This window comes from Corvus brachyrhynchos, unplaced genomic scaffold (assembly GCF_000691975.1).
Source record: "Corvus brachyrhynchos isolate BGI_N302 unplaced genomic scaffold, ASM69197v1 scaffold4, whole genome shotgun sequence".
Lineage (NCBI taxonomy): Eukaryota > Metazoa > Chordata > Aves > Passeriformes > Corvidae > Corvus > Corvus brachyrhynchos.
The window spans coordinates 2,327,902-2,334,167 of record NW_008237878.1 but is presented as its reverse complement, the minus strand read 5'-3'; the positions used below and the strand labels follow the sequence as shown (position 1 = coordinate 2,334,167).

The 6,266-nt window shown below is 46.6% G+C and overlaps 1 long non-coding RNA gene across 1 annotated transcript in view; it reads left to right on the top strand.

Annotated features, from left to right (window-relative positions):
- Positions 1 to 2,623: 2,623 nt before the first annotated feature.
- The window catches only part of LOC108446254, a 142,476-nt gene continuing 138,833 nt past the window's right edge, over positions 2,624 to 6,266 (top strand). Inside the window, exon 1 of the long non-coding RNA XR_001861396.1 lies at positions 2,624 to 2,709. This is a non-coding gene — a long non-coding RNA (uncharacterized LOC108446254). The remainder of the gene's footprint in view (positions 2,710 to 6,266) is intronic.

Sequence of the window (6,266 nt, the reverse complement as noted above, 5' to 3'; positions counted from 1 at the left end):
AAAGAAAAAGCCAAACATGGGGAAATGGAAAAAACAGGCCTCGAAGATGGAGTGAAAGCTCTTTACTCATAAGAAAGTGACCACTGTGACTGTGGAGGTGCAAAGGCAGGCCCAGCCCTCTGTCCGCACTCAGCAGCGCTGGCTGTGCTCCGGGCACTGGCTGCGAGAGCCGTCACGGCAGAGCTGTCACCGGGGCTGACAGCCTGGCTGTGCCACAGGGAATGGATGTGACTGATGGCATCTGTCCGTGCCGGTAGTGGGGATCCCCTCCGGGGAGCAAGTGGCCCTGGCAGCTCAGCACAGGGCGCAGCTCGGGAACCGCAGCTCCGGCAGATGGGAGGAGGGAACGCCTGCAAGTGTCTTTGGGGCATCCGTGTGAGCAGAGGGCAGAGATTTGCATTGGTCTGTGAGCTGCACTCTGCTGTGATTCAGTCACCAGCCCTGTCTCTTGGCTTGGTTCAGAACATAAAGCAACTCAGAAGCCAGGAGACCGTCATGCAAGAGTGAGTGTAAAAATAGAGGTGGAAAAACTGGGCTTTTAAACTTAGGGATTAGTTTTGGGGCAGGAGAAGAAATGTTCTGCTTCAAATCTACCCCAGGAAAAACTTTTTGCGTTTTTGTTTGACGTTTGTTTCTTTATTTGTGGGTTTTGTTTGGTTTGGGTTTTTTGGTTTTGTTGGATTTTTTTTTTTTTTTTTTTTTTGGTGATTGGAAGCTGGGGCTTTCTGGTAGGAGAGTGTGTTCCAAACCCAGCTATTTCCATCAGGACATCTCAGGACTTTTGGTGGTAGGAGTGTGTGTGAGAACAGGTTTTGCTAACCAAAATCCAATTTTTCATACATCCCTACTGTGGGATTTCTTGTGGGGGTTGTATATGTGACTTAGATTTTAGGAAAGAAACCTTACCTGAGAGCCAAAACCTCCTTCAGAAAAATAGAGTGACAAACCTTTTCCAGGTCTGTGAAATGTTTCTCAGAAGGCAGCAAACAAGTCTGCTGCCCTCACTGTGGTTAAACAAGGCTGAGCAGTGGATAGGCAAGATGAAGCTTGATGGGGGTGAAGGGCCTTGCATGCCCCGGGGCTGGCGGGCACAAGCTCTAGGCTGGGAAAAGCCAGCAAACTCCCACCTACGCCTGCAGTGAACCAGGAACTGCAGCACTGGGAATGTGTCCCAAACAGCTCAGTAAGCTCTGAACAAGAAGATACAGGTATTTGCTAAAGGTCAGGGTCCTGACTCTGTCTTGAGGTAGAACTTTCCACAGAAATCCTCTGAAAACCACGGAAGTAGCATCCTTTTTAGACCTTTTACAGGAGAAGGTCCAACACCATCTATGCCAATTAAGCAGGGAGGTGAACTGCAGTAAAAGAACAGAGCAACTCAGAATACACAGCCATAACTTGCCCTGCATGGTCTGGTAGTGCCAAGGTATCCTTAGAAGTTGTTTAAGCTTCTCTGGTAGCAGACTCGTAGGAGCATTGGCACAAGGCATAACTGCAGTGCAGGTAACGTGCTTCATGCATAAATTCATCGCTGGCTACATTGTCCCTCATCAGATTTGATTAAAGTCTCTCAAACTGCCGTGAAAATGGAAAGAATGGTGCTATTAATCTCCACGGCTGCTGATTACAGAGGGCTTGTTGCGTTAGGTAGTTCAGTGGTCAGGTCAAGCTGTGGTGTCCGTATATGAAAGAGCCAGAAGTGGAAAGCGAGCCCCGTGCTGCTCCCTGGTGGCTCCCCTGCTCCGGTGGGTCTTGCAGGAGTGGTTTGACTTGTGTGCCCCATGGATGGGACATCAGGTCACAGCGAGTGACTTCCATAACAGCTACTGGTGTTGGCTGTCTTGGCAGAGAGGCCGAGACTGAGTGCACCGTGGGGAATGAGCTCCAGGCTCGCTCTAGAAGAGACCTCTTTAGTTAAAGGTCAGGGCACACAAACAGGCAGCAGTAAAGGGGGACTTTGGGATTATTTGTGGACAGACAGCTGACATATACTTGCAGAGCTGCTTATTGCGGTGTATTTCACAGGAAGTTAAAATCAGGTGTATTTTTAATGCTGAAAAAAAAAAAAAGCCAAAAGAAAGCAACAGAAAGAAGGCCTGAAATAAAAGGTTGCAAGGAATCAAATGAGCGGTTTCCAGGAGTTGTATGTCTGAGTGTTGCTTGTGGTGAAATGTAGATTGTTTTCCAAGATCAGCTCTCAGCTTGTGAGCCAGCAGTGAGACCATGATCACTGGAACATCTGTACTGGCTCTGGCCAGAGGCTCACCTTAACCCTTATCTGCTCCCTGGCTGGAGCCAGTAGCATGTTTAGGAGTGTAAGAGAGAAACTGTTTGTAGTATGATCCATCCTCTGGCATAACATCAGGCCCATGGTCACATCTGTTGGCATCAGCATCCTGATGTTTGTTGGTGCATCCTGTAATTGCAGTGGCTTTAGATTTGGGTTTTGGTCTGGTGGTTTGTTTCTGTTGGGTTTTTTTTTGGTTTTTTTTTTTTTTTTTTGTTGTTGTTGTTGTTGTTGTTGTTTTTGGATTTTTTGTGGGGGTGGGGAGGTGGGTATTTCTGAGAAACACTGAACACTTTTGCTTTAATCACCTTTCTGCCCTTTTTATCTCCACAGACCTGGGTCTCCTCCCTGTGCCACCTCTTGTCTGAGCTGAGGCATCCTCCCACATGGAGAAAGGAGCTGTGCAGGATGCACAGTCACTGGTCAGTCTGTTCTTCTCTATACCTTGTCTATCCTTGCTAAGAGAGGCTGTGAGACATTCCCCTCCCTCAAGTCATGACTTAGGTGAACCACAGGATCATTTTCTCATGGTGGCTTTGAAAAAGGAAGGCTTTACCTTCCTTTGCTTCGGCCTTTCAGTGATCCTTTGAGATCCTACATGTGTTTGTGACCATTCCTGAGCCCCAAGCTGGAACTTCTAAAGCACTACCAGCAGCAACCCCCAGCAAAATAATGGATGACTGTGAGCCGCAGGAAGCACTGTGTGCTCACAGAGTGGAGAACTGCAAGTGCAGGTAAGCTTAGAACAGTTCTGATTTTATACTTTGCCAGTGTGTTGTTTAAGCTCTCGGAGCATGCAGCACATCTGCTTGGTCAGCCTTGGAAGTTGCCTGACTCCAGCAATCAAGACAAGCCGACCAAAGAATTCCCAAATTCTTGGTCATATTTGAGAACTCCCTGAGCTCCTGGCTGGTTTACATGGCTGCTGTGCTAGGAAGGAAGAGGAAGCATTGGTTTGAGCCGTAGATTGCAAGTGTTTCAGAGCGGCCTTGTTGACACCTGGGTGTGGAACAGCCATGTGTCAGGCACTGGGGCTGTACCAGCGATGTAATCTGGCCCTGGGATTATTCTGCGTACATCCCCTGCTCCTTTTGTGGTTTTGAATTTCCCTAAAAAGGTTTTTTCCTAAACGTAGGCAGTGAAGATGAAATCCCCATTTCCTGCATTTTTATTCCATGTTGATGGTACTGTCTCACTGAGAAAACGACTTTGATCATGAATTACCATGTTCTCATTGGTCCACTCTTCCCCTTTTTGCCTGGAGACCTCTGTTCCCTTTGGTATGTGTTTTGATATGAAACTCTTGGGCAGCATGTGTGTTACATGGGCATGTGCTACCTATAGACTACACAGCTGCTTCTTCACTGAGAGTAAGTTTGTTCATCAGAGCTGCAGTAAGAACTCCATTTCCAGTTTTTGCTTTTATTTAAGTAAGTTTCTTTTATTATTGCTTTTATTATTTATTTTATTATTATTATTTTATGTATTATTAGAACTCCATTTCCAGTTTTTGCTTTTATTTAAGTAAGTTTCTTTTATTATTGCTTTTATTATTTATTTTATTATTATTATTTTATATATTATTTTATTATTTAATTTTATTATTTATTCTTTTATTATGCTTTTATTTAATTAAGTTTCTTTGTTTAAATACAAGCCATCTTCCCACTCCTGGCAATTTCCACTATTCCACTCGTATAGGGCTGCATTTGTTCAGACCAACCTTGCTGGTCAGGGTACTCTATCCATTTTTATTCAGTAGCAGAGTTAAGTTAGTGACTCTGAACTCTCCTCCTGAGGCAGATAACACACCATGTGGGTGACACATTCACATCTATCCCTTGGATTTACATGTCTCTCCTCTATGGAGGTGAGCTACTTTGTCAGAAAATTTTAAAAAAGACAGAAGTTTAAATAGAAATGTATTCTTTTAGGTATTGAGGCAATATCCATGGAATTAAAATGGTTGAAAACTTAAAGTGGACTTAGGGAGATAGCAGCAGTATCCCCCTGGGCTGTATGCAAGAGGAGCTGTTGCTTTTGGGGAAGAAGAGGAGAAGGGAGTGCTGAGGTGTTTAGATGACTGCTCGGTTTTGCTTTGTCACAGAAATAGGGATGGTGTAAAGGGCAGGGTGGGGGGCAGAACAACTTTAATGTTTGGGCATGGGAAGGGAGAAATAACTGTAGTGCTGTAAATATTGCAGCTGACACAGCAGAGACCCATTTGGCTTGGAATATAGGGCAATCAATGCAGTCAGGTGATTCAGGGGTGTTGTGCCTAAGTCTGCCAGGTAGTCAGGCGAGAGCCGATCAGGAAATAATTATGGCTGATAAGGGGAGCTTGTAAGGAGGCCAGCACCTTCTGTGACCATGAAAGGTGTTAATGATTAACTGTTATGGAAAAGCTGGAAGCACATTCTCCCCTCCTTCGAAGTCACACCCGACTGCTCTCCTGCATCATTAACTTGAGAGCTGCCCTGCGAATGCAGCTGGGCGTGAACCAGCTTTAATTCAGGGCAGCAGGATGTGAATGGGGAAGCCGGGTGCTTCCGACAAGGGCACGATTGGCACCCTGCTGTGTCTATCCAGGTGCCTGGATCTCTGGCGTTAATTCCTGGGGAAATCCATACTGCTCCTGGGGAAAGTGGGCGAGATTGCAGTCGTTGCAAATGAAACCCCACCCCGGCAACGCGCTCGTGTGGGTGGGTGAGTGACAGAAGGCTGTGTGGCTTTAAAATTTGGGGTGAAGATGCAAGAGGGAGGAGAGGGAAAATCCTCTGTACTTTGAGTAGATGCAGCAGTGTATGACTCAGGTGCTTCAGGACAGGTTCACCAACACACAGAGTGCAGCTTCCCAGGACCAGGTCAGGATGAGGTGCTGTAAGTACAGGCTTGCACCTTGCAGCACTGCTGTGGGAACATGAAAAGCCACAAACCCTGTTAGCGGTGTATGATGGTGCTCAGGATGAAGGAGATGAGATTTGTATGTCCTGGCTCTGTACATTCCTGGGGCTGGCCAAAGAGATGCAAGGATAGGGACCACACAGCAAGCTGGCCATGCCTCTAGTTTGGATCAGCCCTTTGCAGCTGGGAACTGTGGTGAAAACCGGCATCCTCTGAGTGATGGCTGCTCCTTCTGTCCACAGATCTGCCTGGAAAAGTGAGGGCAGAGCCATGCCTGGTGCTTGGCGGGCACCAAACTCTACAGTCTGGAGATTCACTCCGTGCAGGGAACTGGCCTGGAATGTTAAGGCATTGGTGTTATTAAACATAGGCAGTGGGGATGGGGCCAGAGCTGTAGTTTGGATCTTGAATAGACTTTCCTTTGTAACCTTTCTGTACAGCTCTCAGAGTGATTGCTAACGGATTTTACTTGATTAATGCCAGCTAATTAATTTTTATTAATTAGGTCACACTTAGTGGTTCGTGTCCTGGTTTCAGCTGGGGGAGAGCTCATTTTCTTCCTAGTAGCTTGTATGGTGTTGTGCTTTGGAATTAGAAGGAGAATAATCTTGATAATAAGAAAGATGGAGAGGCAATATTTACAAGAGCAGATAGTGACAACAACGGGGGAATGGCTTTTTTTTCCCCTAATTCTTTCCCCCATCCCACTGTGGGGGGAGTGAGTGAGCAGCTGTGTGGTGCTCAGCTGCCTGCTGGGTTAACCCACAACAGGCCCAGCTATAAACCTCCGCACAGTCCACCTGCAATCAACACAAATTTCCCCTGCTCAGATCTGCCCCTAGCAAAACAAGGTGCTGCCAACCCTACAGACCCACCGTGCTGGACCCACAGGGCATGTAAAGATGTGTTGTCAGGCCAGGGGCCCTGGGGCAGATCCACGGGCTGTTGTTGGGACTGTTGTTGCTGTATGTGTTGGAAAACCTTGGCCAAGATCCAGACTCCATCATCATTTCTGAGAAAATTACGTCATTAATGTAGCGTCATAATCGATAGGCCATGGCCCTGATTCAGCAGG